Source organism: Mustela nivalis (genome assembly GCF_964662115.1).
Source record: "Mustela nivalis genome assembly, chromosome: 16".
Taxonomy (NCBI): Eukaryota; Metazoa; Chordata; class Mammalia; order Carnivora; family Mustelidae; genus Mustela; species Mustela nivalis.
In genome coordinates this window covers 31,242,438-31,265,523 of record NC_139035.1, presented here as the reverse complement: position 1 = coordinate 31,265,523, position 23,086 = coordinate 31,242,438, and the positions used below count along the sequence as shown (strand labels likewise).

Below are 23,086 nucleotides of genomic sequence, written 5' to 3'. Positions count from 1 at the left end.
ATTTTTATTGGTATTGTGGGTTCTGGGACTTGATTTTTTTTTTTTTTAACATTTTATTTATTTGTGAGAGAGAAAGCATATGCAAGTCACAAGCAGGGGGAGCAGCAGAGGGAGCACTAAATGTCCCACTGAGCAAGGAGCCTAATGTGGGACTTGTGCAGGACTTGATCCCAGGACCCTGGTATCATGACCCGAGCCAAAGGCAGATGCTTAACTGACTGAGCCACCCAGGCATCCCGGGACTTGATCTTTTAACCCCCGAAATAATACAGTATTTAGATTTACCCATATGCATTTATTTTTTTTCTTCTTTTGTTCAATTTTTTGTACCTATTGACAGGAAGATGAATTATTTTTAATTTATACCCCCTTGGGGTGCCTGGGTGGCTCAGTGGGTTGGGCCACTGCCTTCGGCTCAGTTCATGATCCCAGGGTCCTGGGATCAAGCCCCACATCGGGCTCTCTGCTTGGCAGGGAGCTTGCTTCCCTTCCTCTCTCTCTGCCTGCCTCTCTGCCTGCTTGTGATCTCTGTCAAAGAAATAAATAAAATCTTAAAAAGAAATAATGTATCCCCCCTTTAGGGCTTTCTGTGGGAGGGGCTGTGCTCTGACTCTACACTTTGCTTAGGCTCCCCAGTTGCACCTCCTGTTATCCTGTTTCCTATCACTTCTCCTCTCCCCACTTCAAGTGCTAGCCACCAGGACTGTGCACATGTGCCTAGGACATGCTGGTTTCAGAACTAACTCACCTCTAGATTTGTGCTTTCTTACCATTTCTGCCTTAGAACATTTCTCTGTCTTTATAGCTGGCTCTGCCATACATTTAAAAAATAGTTTAAAAATATATAATACAGCATTTTTAGGGAATCTCCAGCCATTGGGTTTGCACTGTCAAAGAAGTCCACATTGTTGTGTGCTTGATTGAAGTGTTTTGCATTGAATCTGGGGTTGGGGAGGACTTATATACCCATTCTTACTAACAGGCAAAACTCTTCCATTGAGGGTCATAAGAAATAACTTGTTTCAGCCCCCCAGGTGCCCCAGAAACAACTTGTTTGAAAGAGAATGATGGGGCTCAGGACATGCTACCCCAAAATATGGCACTTTGGCATGTTGAATATTTTAAGCTGAAGGAATTTGAGAAATGGCAGGTATAGGAAGGATTTTCTGACCTTCCCCCGAAACAGGTCATAAGACCCACATATGAGAGGTGCCCTCACTAAACCCAGAGGAAAGGATCATCCTTATCTCTGATGGAGTAATGCCAAGGGGAATTTAAAGAATAGTCCTTGCTAAGTGTCCCCATTTTACTACTTCTTTATCTCATCACATTTTTCCATGACTCTATTCCTTGTTATATCTAGTATAAAAACATTTCTTTGGTCTTAATTTCCTTCTGAAGGTCCTTCTGTCACATATTTATGTTATATAAATTGATATGCTTTTCTCTTATTACTCTGTCTTCTGTTACAGAGAGCCAGTCAACTTTTAGAAGGGAGAGAGAAAAGATATTTTCCTCCCCTATAGTTTCTGGTGACCATGAGGGCATGGCTGGGGCACCCCAATCCATAGTCTGCAGATGGAATCTTGGGAAAACTGACAAAAGCCCAGGAAAGGTAAGACTTCTTGCCACAGTCAGCTGTCCCACATCTCTGTCTGTAGTGCCCAGTCTACACTAAAGAGAGGAAGGAAATAGTTTTCTTTTTCCCTTCCTTTCCAAGTTCAGATTAGCAAGAGAAAAATAGTTGTTAAAATCAGATCTTTGAATTGTGACTCTCATGAATTTGGTTTTGGGTAACCAGGTGAGTACGGATCTTCTCCCTCCCAGGGACAGCTGTTCTCCTCCATCTCCTGTCTGTCTCCTTGTGTCCTGAAAGCCTGGCTTGCCTTTCTCCCTGCTGGGGCATATGAGTTATTGGACTTGTGTGTACAGTTGGCCAGATGCAGGTTGGGGTTCCCAGGGATGTGGCACCCCATTTTTGGCTAATGTCCTCCCCACTATTGCTACTTCTCAGGGGTGTTGTCTTACTCTTTCTTTTGGCTGTCTTTGGGGGTGGCTCTAGATCTTGAGAGGTCTATATCTTCTGCAGCCTCTTTGGGGAAGCCTGGTTGTGTCCATGTTTGAGCCATAAAAGGCTCATTGGTTTTAAGTCATAAAAGGCTCATCAGTTTGGAGTCACTTGAAATAGGTATACCTTTGGTTTAGAAAACAAAAACAAAAACAAAAAAAAGTGGGCGTTGGGGGAATTTTAGGGTGTTGCCAGGAATTTTCATTCTTTGTTCTGTCTGAAACCTGATGGGATATTTCAAAAGTGTCTTTATTTTATTTTATTGTTTTTTAATGAGAGAGAGAGCGCAGGCGAGGAGAGGGAGAGAGAATCACAGGCAGGCTCCACAGTCAGTGCAGAGCTTGATCTCATGACCCTGAGATCATGAACTGAGCCAAAATCGAGTCGGTTGCTTAACTAACTGTGTCACCTAGGTGCTCCTGGGAAAAGTTTTCAAATATTTGCAAGACAACAACTTATCCCCATTGTCCACTTCATATAGTATAGTAGTGGTTGTCAGGATTGGAAAATTAAAATCAGTAGTATTACCAAAGGTGGACTGGAGATGATAACTTCAGGATAGAGAGAGTATGACATGATTGGTGTATCTTCTAGTCTAGATGACTCTAATTTAGTTTGAGAAGATTATTATCTATGTCCAGGATACAAATATAACCCAAATAAAGAATAATGACCTTTTCAAAATCTGAAGTTATCTTTTGGTCAGTGAAGCTGCTCTGACAACTGATACGTGTCTTTTGAGTTACTGCCTACTATTTAACAGAACGTCGTGTCCTGCACTCTCTGAAATCTATAAAAGCAAAATACAAATTTAGCCTACAAACAAATCCTGAAACCCAGTTCATTATGTCCCAAGTTTTCTCTAATCTCATTGTCCGTGATGATCTCTTCTGAATCACTACAGCACTTATACCTATCAAGTACAGGATGTGGGTCATTGAAGACAGGGATGAGAATGTATAGCTGTTTCTAAATTCTAGCCAGCATCAGACATTGATCTTTACACGTCATAGACAATTGGCATGCATGTATTTGTTAAATAGATTTGAGAATAACTTTTTTATCCAAAAATAAACTCACTGCTCCCAAAATACTAGCCATGTATTTCACACGTCACTGCCTCATTCATAATTTCACATGTGTATGTATGTATAATGGAGAGGTAGCACTCATCAAATAATAATGCTGACATTCAATGTTAAAACAACCCAGTTTTTAAGAAAATCATCTGAGAAGCATTTCACATTAGCACAGTCTAAGGCCAGCATATTAAAGGTCCTGTACAACAAATGTGTACACATGTCCTGCAGAAGAAAAAAAGACCCACAGACAGTTTTTAGAGGAAACCTACGTTGAGAACATTGCAGGTGTAGAAATCCAGAAGATCCATCAATTCCATGTGCTACCATAACAATCTCTGCAGGTTCTTCACAGACTTCACCATTCTTTAGAGATTAGCTCCTTCCCCATCACCCCTAAAATAAAGAAGAAAGAGCAGAAGTTACAATCTCACAGGCATTGACTTTTTGTCATCTATCTATAAAAGACAGCTACAAAGTGCCATATACACTGTTTAATTTTTAAAAACATAATGGCCTGTTCGCCTTAGCACAAAGCTAACTCTTTGCTGGCAGGGACTGTTTGGAGAAGAGAACTAAAAAGTAGTGTAGAAATCTGTGCATTGAGAGTCACTGTAAAGAACGTGAAGGCAAGGGGAGAAAAGTTTCCAGTATATACACATAGACTGTACAGGCTTCATTGCAATAACCTGATACCACCCCCTCCCAGAATAAAAAAATAAAATCTGCTTGCAAAGAGACCTTTGAAACAACTGATTGATTTCATGGTCACATTACGTGGTTTGTAAGACTTGAAGGTATTCAAGTCAAAGATAAACACCAGATCACATGATCCACTTGAGGAAAAGGCATGGAAAAATCTTTCTGGAGGTTATACTGACTGTGCAAATGAATGCACTTAGTCATTACTCAACATCACACTTAAAAGCAAGCAATTGTTTCCCTTCAAATGCTCATCTTTTTTCTTAGCACAAACTGAAAGCTCCTGCCAGCATCATTGAATTAACACCGCCTGCTACAGAAATAATAACTTGATAAAATGTTAACCAAGTAAAAAATAAAAATATGGATTAATCATCTTTCCTGTTAAAATGGTATTTAACAATGTTTAGTGAACAAAGGAAAACACATATCTTATGTAGGTACTCACATTGTAAGATTATATGAAGGAAAGAAGAATCTAGGAAACACTGCTCTAAAATTATTTTCTACTTCTACATGCCCTCCTAATATTTATTGCTAAATAAGGAGATTAGATGAAAAATAGAACAGACACCATTTTTGATAATGCATGATTTCTTCACTTAAAAACATGAGTTAAAACAGATACAAGGACAATTTCTCTTATCTAATTTCTATTAATTAAAAAAACTGTTCTTGAGCCTAAAATCTGAAGAGAACTGATGAGTTCTCAGTTATCATCTCTTTGAAGATTACGGAGGCCCTTGAAGAAGGTAAATCCTCAGAACTTCACAAAATTCCAATACAAGTAAGTTTTTTTTTTTTTGTTTTTGTTTTTGTTTTTTTTTTTTTGACAGAAAGAGATCACAAGTAGGCAGAGAGGCAGGCAGAGGGAGAGGGGGAAGCAGGCTCCCTGCTGAGCAGAGAGCCCAATGCGGGACTCAATCCCAGGACCTGGGATCATGACCTGAGCCAAAGGCCAAAGCTTTAACCCACTGAGCCACCCAGGTGCCCCAATATTATAAATATTCTTAAGAGTATTTGCTCCTACCTGAGCTTACACATGGTAGTCGATGCTCAGATTAAGTAATTCTTGGCTCCTGTTTATCTCAGAATAAGATTCAAGGTAAAACAATACTTAATGCCCCACTAAAAGATCTGTTTTCAGACTTTTCTCTTTCTTCCTCAAGAGGACAGTCAATATAAGCCTCCAGAAGGGGGAGTATTCAGAAGTGTTTTTTTTGTTTTTGTTTTTGGGAAGTCATCTGGTGCTTTATTGTAGAGGAGAAAATACCAGTTTCCTTTCTAAGTTCTCTATAACAGAAGACTTTTGAAAGAAAGCATACAAATTTTATTTAATACAAATTTTATGTACAGAGGCTTCAGAAGGAAATGAAGATAAAAAAATGCTTAAAACCAATTTTTATCCTGGGTTTCATCAAAAGTAGAGGGAAAATGAAAAATATGATAGGAAAAAAAGGAGTATGAGTTAAGAGTAGCAAACAGAGGAAAACAAAGAGTCTTTTTGGTGTCCCTCCATCTTTAGAGAAAAGTATTCTCCTTCCCTCCCTCCCTCAGGGAGGACACCTCATTCGAGGGCCTTATGACCTACTTCAGGGGAAGTTTAGGTAGTCCTTCCTGCATGTGCTATTTCTCATATTCCTTCAGTTTATAATATTCAATATGCCAAGGTGCTGTATTCTGGGGTAGCACGTCCTGAACCTTGTCATTCCACCATGTGAAACTTTTCCAAGAAATTTTATAGTCCAAACCCTGAGTTGGTAGACTGTCCCACAACCCACAGAACCAGTTTCTGTCCTGGGAAGTGGTCAGTCCTGTCAAACAGTTGTGTCTCATTTCAGGAGGTGGTAGTATATAGGTGGGTGTAGATACCCTAACCTACAGTAGACCTCTCTGTGGTATGAGCAGTCAGGCATTGAAGAAGACATTTTTCCAGAGATAAAAGAAAAACAAAGATTAATGTTTAGAACAAACTCTAAACTCCGTTTTTGAGTCCAGAAAGCAGGCAGTTAAGATGTCTAGATGTTGAGTCCAGAAAGCAGGCAGTTAAGATGTCTAGATGTCTACCATTTGGAGATGGTAGAGTGAGGACAGGCAGAGACAATCTGACAGATTTTCCTGGTTTGCAATTTGAATGTCTCTGGGGTCACCACATGTTTCAGTGAACTTTCCGAGTGGCCCACATGGCTGCAGGCAGGAAGGTTGCTCACATGTGATCTGTTGGGGCGATTTCTCAGATGTTTAAATCAAATCAAGTATCCTCAGCTTGCAGAGCTTCAAGAAAAGGACAGTTTGGGTTCTTACTGCTTCCAAGGCAGGAAGGTGGGAGAAAAATTGGAAATGTTAATTTGCTCAAAACATCATGAACATAAAGAGTACTGAAAATTTCTGTGAACTTCATACAGTTCTGAAATACTTATATTAATGGCATGTATCCATACAAATAAAACCGAAAGAAAGTTATCATTTATTTGACAATGCTTCCCATGGAGTTTATTTGATTAAACTTCATTAGTTTAATATTTCTCACAAAGTGAGAAACAAATCCTTTGAGATTTTCCAGGGACCCTCTTTAAAATAACAAAGCTAGTTTAGTTAAAAAAGACTTTATTTTGAATTTGATTTTGGAAAGCTTGTCAAAATGTCAAAAGATTTGAATATTTGATTAAATAGTACCACGGATCATTATAATACGTGATTATCTATTTAACCAAAGTGACCAAAAAAAGTTCTTAAAACCCTTAGTTCTTTTAATATTGAGAAGGTTTGGTTTTCTTAAGTAATCAAGGACCCGATAAAGACAACGTGAAGCCTAGGAAATCATTCTGATAACACACAAAACTTTGTTATCTTTTAAGTAATCTTCCTGGGAACCAATCTTTTTTTGGTTTCTTAATGAAAGCAGACCAATAATCCAAGAAAATCTGTCATTCTACTTTTACATCAATATACTTCTGATATTAAGGTTCATCTTTTTTTTTTTTTTAAGATTTATTTATTTGAGAGAGAGAGTGAGCACTCATATAGAGGGGCAGAGGGAGAGGGAGAAAGAGAATCTCAAGCAGGCTCCCTGCTGAGTGTGGAGACTGATGCATGGCTCAGTCTCACAACCCTGAGATCATGACCTGAGCCAAAATCAGAAGTCCTACGCCTAACTGACTGAGCCACCCAGGTACCCCCATCTTTTTTTTTTTTTTGACTAACAAATTAGTCTATTTAATCTTAGCAACTTGAATACACAATAAATAAACACAAAATAAATAAAATATCTACTCCGTTTTTGTCCTATTTTCCTTTTTCTCTTTCTAGAACAGCCAGTTGTATCTTGTATTAGGACAAATTACTCTCTCTCAACAAAATCATAATCCTTTATACCTTGTATACTTTTTCTTACCATAAACACATCTTATTTTCCTTGCATACTTTGTATATTTTTCTTCTTCGTCGTCTATATTCTTTTTAGTAGTTTCATTTACATAGTCGATAAGAATTTTTAATCTTTAGTAACCTTAATTTTCAGTGAAAACTAAGGAATAGACAACTATGAACTGTCTGCCACATATTAACCATCTTTAGTATACTAGTAAATTTATGAATACACTACTTCCAATTTCTAGAGGCATATGCCTCCTTTAAGTACAACTTTCCATCATAACTTAACTTAGTATAGATAAGTTTTTTCCAAGAAAATTCTGGAAACTTCTTAAGTAGACATGTTATAAAACATAATGATTGTTTTAAATAGCTCATTTATAAACTTTAATCCCACTTACATTAATTCACTTGTTCTTAACAATAATGTCTGAATTGCTCCTGAAAATTTTGTGAGACACTAAACAAGATTAGCCGTCATTTAAAATTATTTTTCTTGTGGACAAATCAAGCAAGTATGAAAAATACTGTTGTCCTTGACATACACCATGTAGTTTATTTTTATTGCCATTCCACTGTTGTATCAAGCTAGCTCCTTCAGGTCTTTTCCTCTGAGGTAAGTTCCTTGATCAAAAGCAATGCAAAATACCATGATGGTGGATAAGGTATTTTATAATCCACGGATGGTAGTTTTGGCAGAACCCTTGTGTTTAAGGAAGGGAAATCAATATCCAAGGGTGTTCATTCCAGTAAGGATACAATGCTGACTCTCCCATAATGGAAGTGGCCTAGTGTCCTGGGGAATTGTGCCATATTAGGGGCTCAGTTTTGTTCCCTACAGCTGGCAGTGATGGCTGTAGCCATGTCAGCCTTGGTGAGTGGAAGTGTGTGTTCCTGAGCCCATGCATATCCTCTAGCATTGCCACCAAGAATACCTTCATGAGCTTGCCAGTTAACCTGGGGGTTGCTGGTGAAAGAGGCTAACTGATAGCCACAGAACAGATCGTCTTAGGCACTTGATTGTTAAAATCCTCCTCTGCTAAAGTTACCTTTGGTGAGTATTCACATGGAACCCAGAGATCTTCATACATTTTGCCCATTTAGAGAGGTCTGGCTACATTCGTCTTTCCCAGGTTTCTTTGTTCCCAGTTTTCTGATTCTCTTTCTCCCATGGCCCTGACCATCCAGCCAAACCACTGGCTACAGCCCACGAATTGTTAGAGTCGAGTGTCTGGTCATTTCTTCTTCCAAGCATAGGGCACAGCCAGATGCGCTGCTCCGAGTCTGTCCACTGAGAGGCTTTTCCCTTCACTGTTGTCCTTGAGCCATGCCCCAGAGGAGGAGGGCTAGTGCCATTTCTGGCAGTGCCTGCTTGTCAGGCAACCTGTCTGTAGACAGGCTTGAGTCTCCATCTGCTAGGAAGTCAAAAGGAACTCCCCATGAAGCTGTAGGTGCAGGCGGGGAGAGAAAAGGCAGAGCAGCAGGAGTGAGGGCCATGGGTGTTTGGGCTACTTCATCTGTCTGTCTTATGCTTTCGGGGCCTGCTTGGGCCTGACCATGTATGCATCATGTACATTTGATGATGGAGTGTGGCTGTGCAGGCCAAGCTGTGCGTTTGGTGGGATGGGCTGCTCAGGTCTTATGGTAATTTGGGGCCCATAGCCAAGCATTTAATATTTATGAAGGCCCTCTAGCAGGCTAAGAGCATGTCTTAAAAGGAGAGTAATTGTCTGAGGGTGATGGCCAGGCCTTACTCCAAAATCCTGAAGGCCTGTGGTGACTCACTTTCAGGGGACTGCAAGATGCTCCAAACACATTCACATCTGCCACTGGTACTTCAGATGCCATGGGATCCACTGCATCACGTGACCCAAGGGGCACAGCCCCAGTCAAACCAGCAGCTTTTCCAGTCACTGGGTAAGTGGGCTGGAGTCATACACCCAAATGAGGAGTATGTTTCTTGGGTTGTAGGAGGGACCAGATACAATTTTCCCCTCATCTCGGAGAGGATGGGTGGTCAGCATGCTTCGATGTGTCTTACCAGCCAGGCTAGAGTAGTTCCTACTTTTCCTTCAGTAGGGCCTGGTCACCACAATGCCATCAATGTAATGGACCAGTGGAAGATCTGTGCAAAGGAAAGGAGATCCAGGTCTCTGGGAACTGAGTTATGCCTTACAGCTGGAGAGTTGATATGCTCCTGAGGTAAGACAGTAAGGATGTATCACAGACCTTGGCAGCTGAAAGCAAACTGCTTTTGGAGGGCCTTCTGGACAGGTCTTCGGAAAAGGGTATTTGCTAGATCAGTAGGTGCCTGCCAGCTCCCAGCGGGATGCATTCACCCATGCAGTGGGAGAACATCTAGCGCAGCAGCTATAATTGGAGTTCTCATTTGGTTAACTTCAGATGGTCCATTGTTCTTCAGGATCCTTCTGTCTTCTCTCCAGTAGGATTTTCACGGAGATGTGGTAGGCATCCCTCTCCCCACAGCTCTCAGCTCCTTGATGGTAGGAGTAAACTCGGCAATCCCTGTAGGGATGTGGTATTGCTTCTAATCAGAATTATTTTCCTTGGTTAGTTCTCCTGGCTTCCACTTGGCCTTTCCATGTAACCCCTCATTGCACAGTTCAGGGAACCCATGTGCGGATTCTGCCAGCTGCTAAGTACGCGTATTCTAGTTATGCATTCTGGCACTGGGGAAATAACTGCATGATAGATTTGGGGACCCCGGGCCCATGTGAGACAGGTCTGAGCCAAAACTCCATTGATCACGTGACCTCTGTATAAGCCCATACTGGAGGGCCACATGATGTTTTGGGTTTCCTGTAGTCTGTGTCATTTCAGACCCAGTATCCATTAGTTTTGAAAGGTGTAATTATTTCCATTTCTCCAGTGCACAGTTTATGAAAGGCCTCTGTAGGCATCTTTGGAGGGATGCTGGAAGAACCATTAATTGTATTCATTTTCAGTGGTGTGCCAGGGTCCTTCCTCAAGGGGACTGGGCCTTCTCTTTGTTTCTGGACTGGGGGCAGCTGGGGGGCTTGGTCGGTTCAGCATCTGATTCTTGATCTCAGCTCAGGTCTTGACCTCAGGGTCTTGAGTTCAAGCCCCATGTTGGGTTGGGGACTCTAGATCTGTAAACTGATTTAAGTCTGGGAATTGACTGGAGGACCATGGCTCTATTTGTGTTTTGAGTTAGACTTTTGTTCACTTGACCTAAATCTTTTTCTGCTTCTGCAGATCAGGTGGGAATTTAGTAGACTTCGTATCTACATCACTTCTGGCAGCACCATGGGTAACCAGCCAGTGCCACAGGCCTGGAAGAGTCCTGCTGTTCTAATGGTGGTTTTGGCTGCTGTCCATTACAGTAACTATACTTGCCTTGCATTTGGCTCTTGAGTGCTGTCACTTGGCTGCTGCCCTTCTGGGATCCAATTACTCCCATTGCTTTCAGGTTTTCCAGTTGAGTTGGCTACAGTTCCCAGTGTAAGGTCTGGCTTATAGGGGAGAGCAATTAATGGAGCTCTTCAAGAAGGCTGGGACCTCTCCTCACAAATTCATTTCTCTATGTATGGGTGAAAATTATATCTTCTGGATCCTCCCCCACCGAGTGAGCTGATCTTAAATGACAGTCCACTCTAATTGTCTGGTCTCCCTGAGCCTTTGAATCCCTTCCTCTGCATTAAATCAAGGAAGCTTGGGCATTTCCAGGCTGCTCACAGGCACAGCATATTTTGATCTGCCTTTCAGCCAACCAACCAATGAACTGACCAATCGTTAGAGCCTTTGCTAACTCCCTGAGCTGAAACATTAAATGCAGAATTTCTTCTTTGTGAGCTCGTACCAATCAATTCAGCTTGATCCAACTTGATGTTTCTTCCACTGTTATTCCATGGCCTTAAATCTCCATTCCTGTACATGTTCCTTAGATTTCTCCTTGTACAAATTAGAAAACCCAAGTAGTTCTTTTGAAATGTAGTGCACTTCCTCATGAGTCACACTTTGTATCCCACCTCTAGGTACCTGGTGGGACTTGAGTCTGGTTATAGGTCTAGAAACATAGAGGGGTGGGAGAGGTGAGTCCTGAGGACAGTCAGCGTTGTCTTGCATGACAATGTTTTGCTGCCTTTGGGAGATCTTTACTATTTCCATAGGCAGGCTAAACCTCTTAGATGGAAGTGGACAGGTCATTTCTGCTGTGGGTGGGGAGGCAACTACTTTTGGATATCCAGGAGTGTTTGGTTAGAACCAATCCAGTTGTGCCGTATTTAGCAGGAAATAAGATTTTATTTGAGAGAGAGAGCATGAGTGGGGGTGGAGGGAGAGACAGGGGGAAAGAGAGAAGTAGACTTCCCACTGAGTGGGGAACCCAGTGTGGGGCTCGATCCTAGGACCCTGAAATCGTGACCTGAGCCAAAGGCAGACACATAACCGACTGAGCCACCCAGGCGCTCCTAGCAAGAAATTTAAAAATAATATGTATTCCTTTTGTCACTTAGCATGGTTTAGTAGAAATAGTATAGGATCTAGAGACAGAATATGCAGTTGAATCTTGGCTTAATTATTATTAGCTATGGGACCTTTGGTAGATAGCTCTGAATCTCAATTTCCTCATTTAAGAAGGAGGGATGATAATACTTACCTGTGACAAACACTGCTAACTGTACCGCAGTAGTCATTTTTTTTTCTTCTTTTGAGCTTTCTGGTCCCACCCCTATATTAGCTAACCCATGACATCCCACCCCAACTGCATTCCCTAGCAAGATTCGCTTGGATGTGGCTCTGTGACTAAGCTTGGGACCCTGGTATTTGGAAGGAAGAGTTGTGGGCAACTTCTGGGTCTTCTTCTTAAAGACAGTTATTTGCCCTGAATGTCCTCAATTCCTGTTTCTCTTTGGCTGGGAAATGACAAGAATTGAAGCAGCAGCCTTGGATCCACAGGTAGACACCAAATGAGGACCAACTTCACTTTGAACTGTTAGGTGAGAGAGAAATAAACTTCTGTCTTACTTAAGCCCTTGCATTTCTGTACTTCTTTGTTACAGCTGTTACAGTTTGTTGCATTCTACCTAGTGGCCTAAATAAAACACCACCTTAAAGAGTTGTGGGTTGCCTCCTGCATGTCAGAAAATATTTGTGAATCATATATCTGATATAAGGGGCTAAGATCCACATATATAAAGAACCCATACAACTCAGTGGCAGAAAACATTGTGGTTAACAAATGGGCAGAGGATCTGAACAAACATTTTTCCAAAGAAGACATACAGCTGGCTAGCAGGTTCATGAAAAGCTACTCAACATCACCAGTTGTCAGGGAAGTGCAAATCAAAACCCCAGTGAGATATCACCTCACACCTCTTAGAATGGCCATTATAAAAAAGACAAGAGATAGCAAGTTGGTAAAGATATGGAGAAAAGGGAACCCTCGTGCAGTGTTGGTGAGAATGTAAATTTTTTTCATGCTTATACACATATGTTTTATTGTTTTATTTATTTAAAAAAATTTTTTGGGTGGGGGAAATACAAATTTGTACAGCCACTGTGGAAAACAATGTAGAGGTTTCTCAAGAAAATTGAAAATACAGCTACTGTAGAATCCAGCATTTCTACTTCTGAGTATCTGAAGAAGATGAAAGCACTCATCCAAAACGTATCTGTACCCCTATGTTCATTGCAGCATTATTTACAGTAGCCAAGATGTGGAAGCAGCCTAAGTGTCCATCAATGGCTGAATAGATAAAGAAAACATAATGTGTGTGTGTGTGTGTGTGTGTGTGTGTGTGTGTATGTATCTATATTTAAATATAATAACCATAGAAATGAAATCTTCCCATTTACTACAACACTGATAGACGTTGAGGGCATTATGCTAAGTGAAATAAGTCAGACATAAAAAAACAAATACCATATGATCTCACATGTGGAACCTGAAGATGAAAAACTGAGCTCATGTATATAGGGAACAGATTGGCAGTTGCCCAAGACCAAGGGTGCAGGTGGGCAAAATAGGTGAAGGGGGTCAAAAGGTACAAATTTGCAGTTATAAAATAAGTTGTGGGGATGTAATGTATAGCATTGATTATAATTAATGATACCATATTGCATATCTGAAAGTAGAAGAGTGGATCTTGAAGCTTCTAAGAAAAATAATTTTTTAACTGTATGGTTATTAATTGGACTTAATTGGATATTAACTGGACTTAATTCTTGGAAAAATTATTTAATTTAGACATAAATGAATGTAAAAATATATGGAGAGGTATTTCATGCTACTTGATATTATAAATGGTTGTTTCTTACAAAGGTTTATGGGTTTAACCACTGTTAAAAAGCCAACCAATGAGGTCAAGCCTCTAGAGAAAGATGTGGGTCAGTAGCCCCAGAGGCATCTGGTTTGAATTCTTTTAGCAGTTTTTTCTGGCATTTACCTCTGTATTTTTAAATATTATTTATGATGCTGTTTCTTCATTTGTCACTTAACTGTTGACTTTTTAATGAGGTAGTTGAGGATTGACCTCTTTTATATCTCGCTTTTCAGTTCTCTCCCTCTCCCCTTCAGCATTGGTTCTCCATAATAGGTACACGATTTTTTTTTTAAGATTTTATTTATTTGACAGAGAGAGATCACAAGTGAGGCAGGCAGAGAGAGAGAGGAGGAAGCAGGCTCCCTGCTGAGCAGAGAGCCTGATGCGGGACTCGATCTTAGGACCCTGAGATCATGACCTGAGCCGAAGGCAGCGGCTTAACCCACTGGGCCACCCAGGCGCCCCAGGTACACGATTTTTGATTGGTCAATGACTTCATTATTGTAATGAACTATTATTTATAGTGGAGTTACAGTGACTGCAAGTTATATTCACTTTTTCCCATAACTTGTTTGACTTGGGGTTTATGGGAAATTTTTCTTGTATTACCTTTTTGATTATTTCTTCTCCCTTTTCTCTTTTCTAGAATTTCTAAAGTCTAGTATTGGATCTCCTGGATTTTGGTCTTCTAATTTTCTTTTTTTCTTCTTTCTCTCTTTCTAGTATCTGGGACTTTTCCTCTGCTTTATCTTCCAGTCTTCATATTATATATGTATTTATGTTTCTGCTCTCATTTTAAAATCTCAAAAGCTTTTTCTTGTTGTGTAAACATTTCTTTGGATAGGCCCTGTTAGTGCTTTATGGACACACTTATCTCATCCATCTGAAGATGTTAGTTTCAGTTAAAAAAAAAATACAGGACTTCTTTGTGTACCGTATTATCTCTTTTCCATTTGTTTTTCTGTTGTTTGGTTTCTGTCTTTCATGCAGAGGAATTCCTCACATGTTTCTCAAGTGCTTGGCTAATTTGAGAAGTCTTAGTGGAAGCTGTGTGCATGGCTTTCATTCCAGGGCTGTTAGATGAAGACCAGATTTATTTTATTACACATCTCTGACTCTTAATGCCTGTAATCTTTTCTGGTTTTCTTCCCAAAGAGGAATCCTGTCTCCTATCAAGGGGGTGTAAGACTGGCCACCAGATTCTGGAGGTTGAGTAGGGGAGAGAGCTGGGGCAGTGGTACCTCATTGCTTAGCATATAAACTTGGCCTCTGTCCTCTCTGCTTCCCTGTGGTGTCTCAGCCTCATACTCAGCGCCTGCAGCCCCTCAGTCTAGAGTCCATCAGAGTCTGTTTTCATCCTGCTGGAAAGAGACTCGGAGAATCAGAGAGAACATTTTTAATCCAGCTGTCTCATGAATCTTTCTCTCCTTCTGATTCTAGCCCCACCTACCATTGTCTTGCCCATTGTCCTGAGCCTTATCTACGATTCTTCATTGTCAATTACCTTCTTGTTGGTATCCTTTTGATTATATAAAGTTAGGTTTCAATTTTCTCTATTCTGCTATGCCAGAAAGTGCTCACACCTCTGCTTTCCAGCTTCCAAAATTTGATTAACCTCTTTGGTCTATAATCACTTCTAGTCTTCATAATTAAGTGTTTCATACTTTAAAGAAAATGGCTTCACTGGCATTTTACTGGAGTTTCAGGAATAAGTGGGAATAGATCTATTTTAACCGGAGGCTTTCAGTGTTTTAAAATAGTACAGTTTAAATAAATAGCATGAAAACAAAGACTTAAGATGAGGTAGATTCTTACTCAGTGGACTGCTCCAGGGGCAAACCTCATTTACATATGTCCTGTTTTCCCTTTGGCTCCATCATCTTTACCCTTTTCTATGGAAATTGTGTTACCATATGCTAGGCTTTTCATTTGGGAATGCTCAGCTTTCCTGGCTCCTGGGGAATTACAGTCTTGGCATTCCTGAAAATCTCCCATGTCAGGCATATCCTTGTTTTGCTTCTAAGCCAATTCTGAAAGATAGCCTAATAATTTCTCATTCAAAACTTGTATTCAGTCTAAAATGAGTGGAAATTTTAGTGGTAGATCAGCTAGAACTTAGTCTTTTACCATGGGTCTCAGACAGAATGCTTCTAGTTGCAAATAACAGAAAACCCAACTAGCTACATGAAACAGTAGAGATTTATTCTGTTTACCTAACTTGAAAGTTTAGAGATAGGTCAGTCTTACATGCTATTTGATCAAAACTCTTGTTCTTTTTGTCTGCAGTTCTCTCAGCTCTGCTCTGATCTACATGTTGACTGTATTTAGGCTGGCTTCCCTCATGGTTCCAAAATGGCTGAGCAGCTCCAAGTTGAGAGAGGTTCTTTCCCAGAAGTTACCAGATAACCTCTCCAAACCTCAGGGTAGAGTTGGGGGGCAGTGATTATACTGTTTAACCTTGCCTCTGAGTTTCATGCCCTGTTTCTAGAATGAGGGTGGCTCTAGGCCCCCAAAACATATAGGTTATATGAAGCAGGAATATTACTCAAAAACAAAACTAAACAAACAAACAAAAAAACAATGACGGGGCATGGACGTTGGGAAGGCAACCACAGTATCCATTACCTGTGCTTATTTTTAATATTTCTGCTTTGATTACTGAGTACCATAATCATCATCATATTTTATGTCTTTATGCTTTTTATAAATTGTTCTTCTCTAATTCTTCAAATTCTATTGGTTTTTACCCGTTAACAAACTATTATTGTCTTTTTCCTAGAAGCTTTCCTTAAAATTTATGTTTCTAATCTGCTCTTGAACCCACTGTGCACTTTTTTTTTTTTTTTTTTTTTCATTTCAATGCTTATAAAGTTCTTTCTTTTTTCCTCCAAAGTTACATGGCCTCTCTGGTGCTGTCCCTTTTTTTTTCCTCCTCAAAGTTTTATAAAGACTTTTGTTTTTAATAATTCTAAGCATACTTTATAGTTCCTATCTGTACTGTTATTTGAAGTGTTTTGTTGTCTGATTGTTTTTCTTTCTGTTCTTTCCCTCGTGGAATTCTGTGGGCCCAGAGTAGTTATACATTTGTTTCTGCTAGGTATACCATGGCTAGTATTGGCCTGAAATCACTCTTTTTATAAATTTCTGAGACTTGGATTTCTTGGATCATGCAGGCAGGTAGTATAAATTTGAACTTCAGGCCTTTGTGAAGGCTGGCATATAACTCAAATTCTCAGTGTAGCTTTTGGGGATTTTTTTTTTTAATCCACTTAGAACTCAGGCCAAGGTATAGCTAAGCTTCCTTGATGGCGAAATTGGTTTTATGAGGGTGTTTTATTCCAGTTTCCTGTCACTCAGGGTTAAGTCCTCATTTCCAGCTACTTGATAGGTGTGTTAAAATTTGAGCTCCTTGGTTATTGAAACCGGTAAATCTCCCCCCAGCAACTACAGTCAGTTCATGCTGACTGCTCTGGTCTCCTTCTCCTGCCTGATTTTGGCCTCTCAGCACTTAATTTCTTACTGTGTGTTTAAGGAATGTTTGTTTTATTTCATGCAGCATTTTGGAATGTTTAAGTTTGTCTTAGGTCTGGTTCTCCAGGCAATCGAGATTTGAGGCAGAGATTTGCATGCAGGAGGTTTTTTAGACAATTCTCTTGGAAGCAACACCTGTAGGAAAGTGAGGGCTTGTGAAGTGAGTTTGGGCAGAGGAAGGAGCTAACCAGAGTGTAGTTTCCACCGCTCCTGGAATCAGCCCCTTGGGCAGCTCTGAACCTTGGGATTATCACACATCCAGGCACTGGGACCAGGTCTTTGTGCCTCAGGGAACCCAGCTCTCTAGCAGTGTTTCTAGTGGCCAGCCTGGCCTTACGAGGATAGCCATCACTGAGCTTCTCAGCAGTATGGGTAGCCTTCTTGCAGGGGCAATCCTCGATTTGGGAGATACAGTGGCCCAGAAGATATATATGAGTAAATCCTAGCTGAGAACTAAACTAATCTGGGGAATGATATAAGGATTTGTGTCCTAGAGGCAGAGAGGACCCTTCCCAAGATCAAGGAGAATAGACCAATGCTCTGGGAGGTAATAGTAAAATTCGCAAATCTTAGAACCAAGGAAACCATCTTAAAGGCAGTTAGGGGCAAGAGATTCCTTATGTACAGAGGGAGGAACATCAGAATAACATAAGATCTGTCCATTGAGACCTGGCAAGCCAGAAAGGACTGGCAAGACATATTCATGAGAGGAACATGCAGCCAAGAATACTTCATCCAGCAAGGCTGTCATTCAGAATGCATGAAGAGATAAGGAGCTTCCAAGACAGGCAAAAACTGAAAGAACATGTGACCACTAAGCTGGCCCTGCAAGAAATATTAAGTGGGGTTCTATAAAATGAGAAAGACCACCAGAGTGATATAGAATAGAAATTTACAGAGACAATCTGTAAAAATAAGGACTTTTCAGGCAACATAATGACAGTAAAATAATATCTTTCAGTAACAGTCTAAATGCCCCCATAAAAGAGCACAGGGTTGCAGATTGGATAAAAAGATAGGACCCGTTCATATGCTGTCTACAAGAGACTCATTTTGAACCTAAAGATACATATAGACTGAAAGTGAAGGGATGGAGAAGCATTTTTCATGCCAACAGACTGCAAAAGAAAGCTGGGGTAGCAATTCTTATATTAGACAAATTAGATTTTAAGCTAAAGACTGTAGTTAGAGGTACAGAAGGACACTATATCATTCTGGAAGGGTCTATCCAACAAGAAGATCTAACAATTGTAAATATCTATGCCCCCAATATGGGAGCCACCAACTACATAAGCCAACTGTTAACCAAAATAGACATATTAATAATAATATATAAATGTAGGAGACCTCAACACTCCACTCTCAGTAATAGATCATTTAAGTAGAAAATTAACAAAGAAACAAGAGCTTTGAAAGACACACTGGGCCAGATGGACCTCATAGATATATACAGAACATTCCACCCTAAAACAACAGAATACTCATTCTTCTCTAGTGAACATGAAACTTTCTCCAGAAAAGACCATATACTGGGTCCCAAATCAGGTCTCCACTGATACCGAAAGATTGATATGATTCCCTGCATATTCACAGACCACAAATGCTTTGGAACTCAACCACAAGAAAAAGTTTGGAAGAAATTAAAAAACTTGGAAGGTAAAAGACCATCCTTCTTAAGAATGTTTGGGTCAACCAGGAAATCAAAGAAGAACTTAAACAATTCATGGAAACCAATGAGAATGAAAACACATCGGTCTAAAACCTATGGGATACAGCAAAGGCGGACCTAAGGGGGAAATACATGGCTATCCAATCCTCTTTCAAAAAAATAGAAAAAACCTAAATACACAAACTGTCTTTACACCTTAAAGAACTGGAGAATCCATAACGAATTAAGCCTAACCCATGCACAAGAAGGAAAATAATTAAGAGTAGAGCAGAGACTGATGAATTAGAACCCAGAAATATTGTAGAAACATCAACAAAACTAGAAGGTGGTTCTTTGAAAAAATAAGATCAATAAACCACTGACCAGACTTCTGCAAAAGAAAAGAGGAAGGACCCAAGTTAATAGAATTGTGAATGAAAGGAGAGAGATCGCAACTAACCCCAAGGAACTAGAAACAATCATCGGAAATTATCAACTACTATATGCCAATAAGTTAAGCAACCTAGAAAAAAATGGATGCATGTCTGCATCAAAGAAATAATACCTATACTCCTGAAGCTGTTTCAAAAAATAGAAACAGAAGGAAAACTTCCAGACTCTTCATGAGGCCAGCATCGCCCTAAACCAGGCAATGACCCCATCAAAAATGAGAATTTCAGACCAATATCCCTGATGAATATGGATTCCAAAATTCTCAAGAAGATCCTAGCAAATCCTACTGTTGGGATCCAACAGTACATTGAAAAGATTATCCATCATGACCAGATGGGATTTATCCCTGGGTGCAAGGGTGGTTCAACATTTGCAAATCAATCAGCGTGATAGAACATATCAATAAGAGAAGAGACAAGAACCACATGATCCTCTCAACTGATGCAGAAAAAGCATTTGAGAAGGTACAGCAGCCTTTCCTGATTAAAACTCTTCAGCTATAGGGATAGAGAGAACATTCCTCAATTTCATAAAATCCATCTATGAAAAACCCATAGTGAATATCATTCTTAATGTGGGAAAAGCTGAGAGCCTTTCTTTGAAGATCAGAACATGACAAGGATGCCCACTCTTGCCACTGTTGTTCAACATAGTACTAGAAGTCCTAGCAACAGTAATCAGACACCAAAAGCAAAGAAAAGGTGTTCAAAATGGCAAAGAAGTCTAACTCTCTCTCTTCACTGATGACAAGATGCTTTGGATGTGGAAAACCCAAAAGACTCCACACCCAAAGTACTAGAACTCAAACAGCAATTTAGTAATGTGGCAGGATACAAAATCACTGTACAGAAATTAGTTTCTTTCTTATACATTAACAATGAAAATATAGAAAGGGAAATTAGAGAATCGATTCCATTTACTATAGCACCAAAAACCATAAGGTACCTAGGAATAAACCTAACTAAAGAGGGAAAGGATCTATATGAATTACAGAACACTCATGAAAGAACTCGAAGAAGACTCAGAAAGATGGAAAAACATTCCATGCTCATGGGTCGGAAGAGTAAACATTGTTAAAATGTCTGTGCTGCCCAGAGCAATCTCTATTTTCAGTGCCATCCCAATCAAAATACCAACATCATTTTTCAAAGTGCTAGAACAAACAATCCTAAAATTTGTATGGAACTAGAAAAGACCCTGAATCGCCACAGAAATGATGATAAAGAGAAACAAAGCTGGGGGCATTACATGGCCTGACTTTAAGCTATACTATATAATATATATGGAACACAGAGGTTGAGTAACATGAGTGAATTACTAAGTGGTATTCAGATTCCCATCTGGGGAATCAGTATTCATGCAGCTCTACATGGTTGTTTCCTGGTTATTCTTTTACATTCTGTGCTGACCCCTACATTGGGAACAAAGCTTCTTCACTGGTCACTTCCTGAAGGCCAGTGGAACCATAGATGCGTGCCCTACAACTCAGCAGTGGTATTCCTACTCAGTAATGTGACTGAAGATTCAAGGGTTCACATCTGTGGCCACATAGTGGTCATGCCTGTCTTGTTTATAAGATGATATTTACTCCTCTTCAGTTAACTTTGTCTTCCCTTCCATTCTTGGGCTGTTTCTGCTTAGATCATATAGGATCAATATCGTTTCTGCTTAGTATGATCTCTATCTTGCCACTGGTCTTGTCTTTTCAATTTTGACAGAATGGTGAGTTGATACAAGTCATTTACAATAGTTGAGGAATTGTATTTTAGTGAGAAAATTTGAAAGATATCAAATATTTGGGGCAGGTGCCTGGGTGGCTAAGTCAGTTAAGCGTCCAACTGTATTTCTGCTGAGGTCATGATCTCAGCTAGATCTCTGGGCACCCTCTATGTGCTCTCTCTGTAAAAAACAAAACAAAACAAAACATTTTTTTGTGAACAATTTAAAGATAATCACATGCAACTAATTTTGTCCAGTGGAGTAGTCTAAGTCTAGAAGTTAGACTTTTCCTAAGAATGTAGAATCTGATATCCTAAATATTTAGAAATACACTGCTGATTTCAGCTGCTGAGAGAGTACGAAGGGAGAGAGGTATTTAGGTAATTGCTATCTGCTCTTAAAGGGAATATAGACTTAAATCTTTCAAAAATTTGTATATAAAAGTTTTCTTTTAAATACTGTGATCATTTATTTGTGTTGATTGAAGTTTTGTGTGCATGGTGTATATTTGGAAAATCTGGAGATTACTAGGTAAGGTTGATACAAGTGGCCAAGTTAGAAGGATGATCAGGCTATGTATCACAACCCACAGCAGAAACATGAGGGTCTAAGAGCAACTGGAAACCTGCCTGAGACAAAAGAGGCACATTGCAGGCTTCAAATTGTCCCTGTTCATTTCTCTCAGAGCAATCAAATTATTTGGTAAAGAAAACAGTACAAGTTTCTTTTAAGTTGAGCTCCCAGAACCAGGCTATCCTTTCCAGCAGGTTCTAATCAGCTAGTGAGTGTGGAGCAGAAGGGAAAATGTGATTACATGTGCTTATCCACCTGAGTCACCAGTTTGACCTTTCACTGGCGTTATGTCTAGAGGGTTCTTAAAAACCATGACAATAAAACCACATTTGTGTGCAGTTACACCATTTAATTATGTACGATATACATATAGTTTATTAACATTAAGTTTTTAATAAACGCTAAAGTGAGCAGAGTACCCCTGTAATCTTGGGTCAAAGATTTTATCTTGCTTATCCTTGTGACTGTGCACCTAGCACAGTGCTGGGTGTGCACAAAGCCATGAGCATGTTTTTGCGTGAAGGAGTCCATGAGTTAGGGAATAAGAACCAATTTTTAAGTTGGTACACATATCACTGTCATCCATAAATCCTTCTGTTATGAATATGTTTCATTTGCTTTCCTTAGGTATTTGAGTCCTTCCTTTTAAAAACTTACTAAACTTTGGGATGCCTGGGTGGCTCAGTCCGTTAAGCATCTTGTCTTCAGCTCAGGTCATCATCACAGGGTCCTGGGATCAAGTCCCTCTGAGCAGGGAGCCTGCTTCTCTCCCTCTCTACCTGCTGTTCCCCCAGCTTATTCTCTCTCTCTCTCTAATAAGTAAGTAAAATCTTTAAAAACAACAACAAAAAAGTTAACAAACTTCAAGTATTTTTCCTTTGTAATTAGGATTCTGTAACAAATAATGGCGTATATAACAAATATTGATGTAGTGCTTTTTATGAGTCTGGTCCTCTTCGCCATAAGTCATACTCTTCTCATGAAAACCTTAGGAGGTGGCTGTTGATATTATGTGACAAACGTGGGGAAACTGAGGCACTGACAAGTTAGGTAACTTGCTCAGAGTTACTGGCTAGTATGAGTCTCAGTGGGATTTGCAGCTGTGTCTGGGTTCCAGAGTCTGTGCTTCAAGACCACAGTAGGTATACTCCTGTCTTTAAAAATACCAACTCGGAATCTATTTCCATCTCTCCAGAAGACTGTCCATACGAGTGGGGTTTATCTTATTGTTTATAGTAAAATTTTGCTAAAATAGAAATTTTCTGAAAGTAACTTTCACTATACTTACCTTTTATCATCAAGCTATATAATGAATATATTGGGTTATTTAAAAAGTTACATTTTTTGTAAGTATATTTTAAGTGTGCCTTTAATAGTTACATTGATAAACTATTGATAGTGGCAAGTGGGCATTATTTCCAATGTAATGGTGGGTTGCTTTACCTTTCTGCTGGTAAAGTGCTCTTTCTGTCTGAAGCATCTTTGAGGTGTCAGAAGAAATGAGAGTTGTTGGATCAGAAGGGTTGGATTTTTAGACATCTAGCTGTTATTTTTGACACCTGTGCTAGACACCTAGTGAAATCTGAACCTAGGACTGCCCTTGGTCTGCTCTAATAGCCCTGGGACCTGAGGAATT

The 23,086-nt window shown here is 39.8% G+C and overlaps 1 protein-coding gene, 1 long non-coding RNA gene and 1 pseudogene across 9 annotated transcripts in view; all 3 read left to right on the top strand.

The window, feature by feature from the left end:
- LOC309850529 overlaps positions 1 to 23,086 on the top strand; it is a 510,333-nt gene that overhangs the window by 45,175 nt on the left and 442,072 nt on the right. The gene's annotated exons all lie outside the window — the stretch shown is intronic.
- Positions 1 to 23,086, top strand: part of DISP1 (dispatched RND transporter family member 1) — a 175,179-nt gene that overhangs the window by 14,384 nt on the left and 137,709 nt on the right. The window contains exon 2 of one of the 7 annotated variants that reach the window (XM_082704531.1): positions 9,013 to 9,138. The exons of the other annotated variants lie outside the window; for them this stretch is intronic. The gene's annotated coding sequence lies outside the window, so the exon portion shown is untranslated. The remainder of the gene's footprint in view (positions 1 to 9,012; positions 9,139 to 23,086) is intronic. 7 annotated transcript variants of the gene reach the window in all.
- The window catches only part of LOC309850523 (transcription factor SOX-2-like), a 50,025-nt pseudogene that overhangs the window by 14,098 nt on the left and 12,841 nt on the right, over positions 1 to 23,086 (top strand). Inside the window, exon 2 of the transcript XR_014316590.1 lies at positions 1,473 to 1,615. The product of XR_014316590.1 is annotated as a transcription factor SOX-2-like (transcript). The remainder of the gene's footprint in view (positions 1 to 1,472; positions 1,616 to 23,086) is intronic.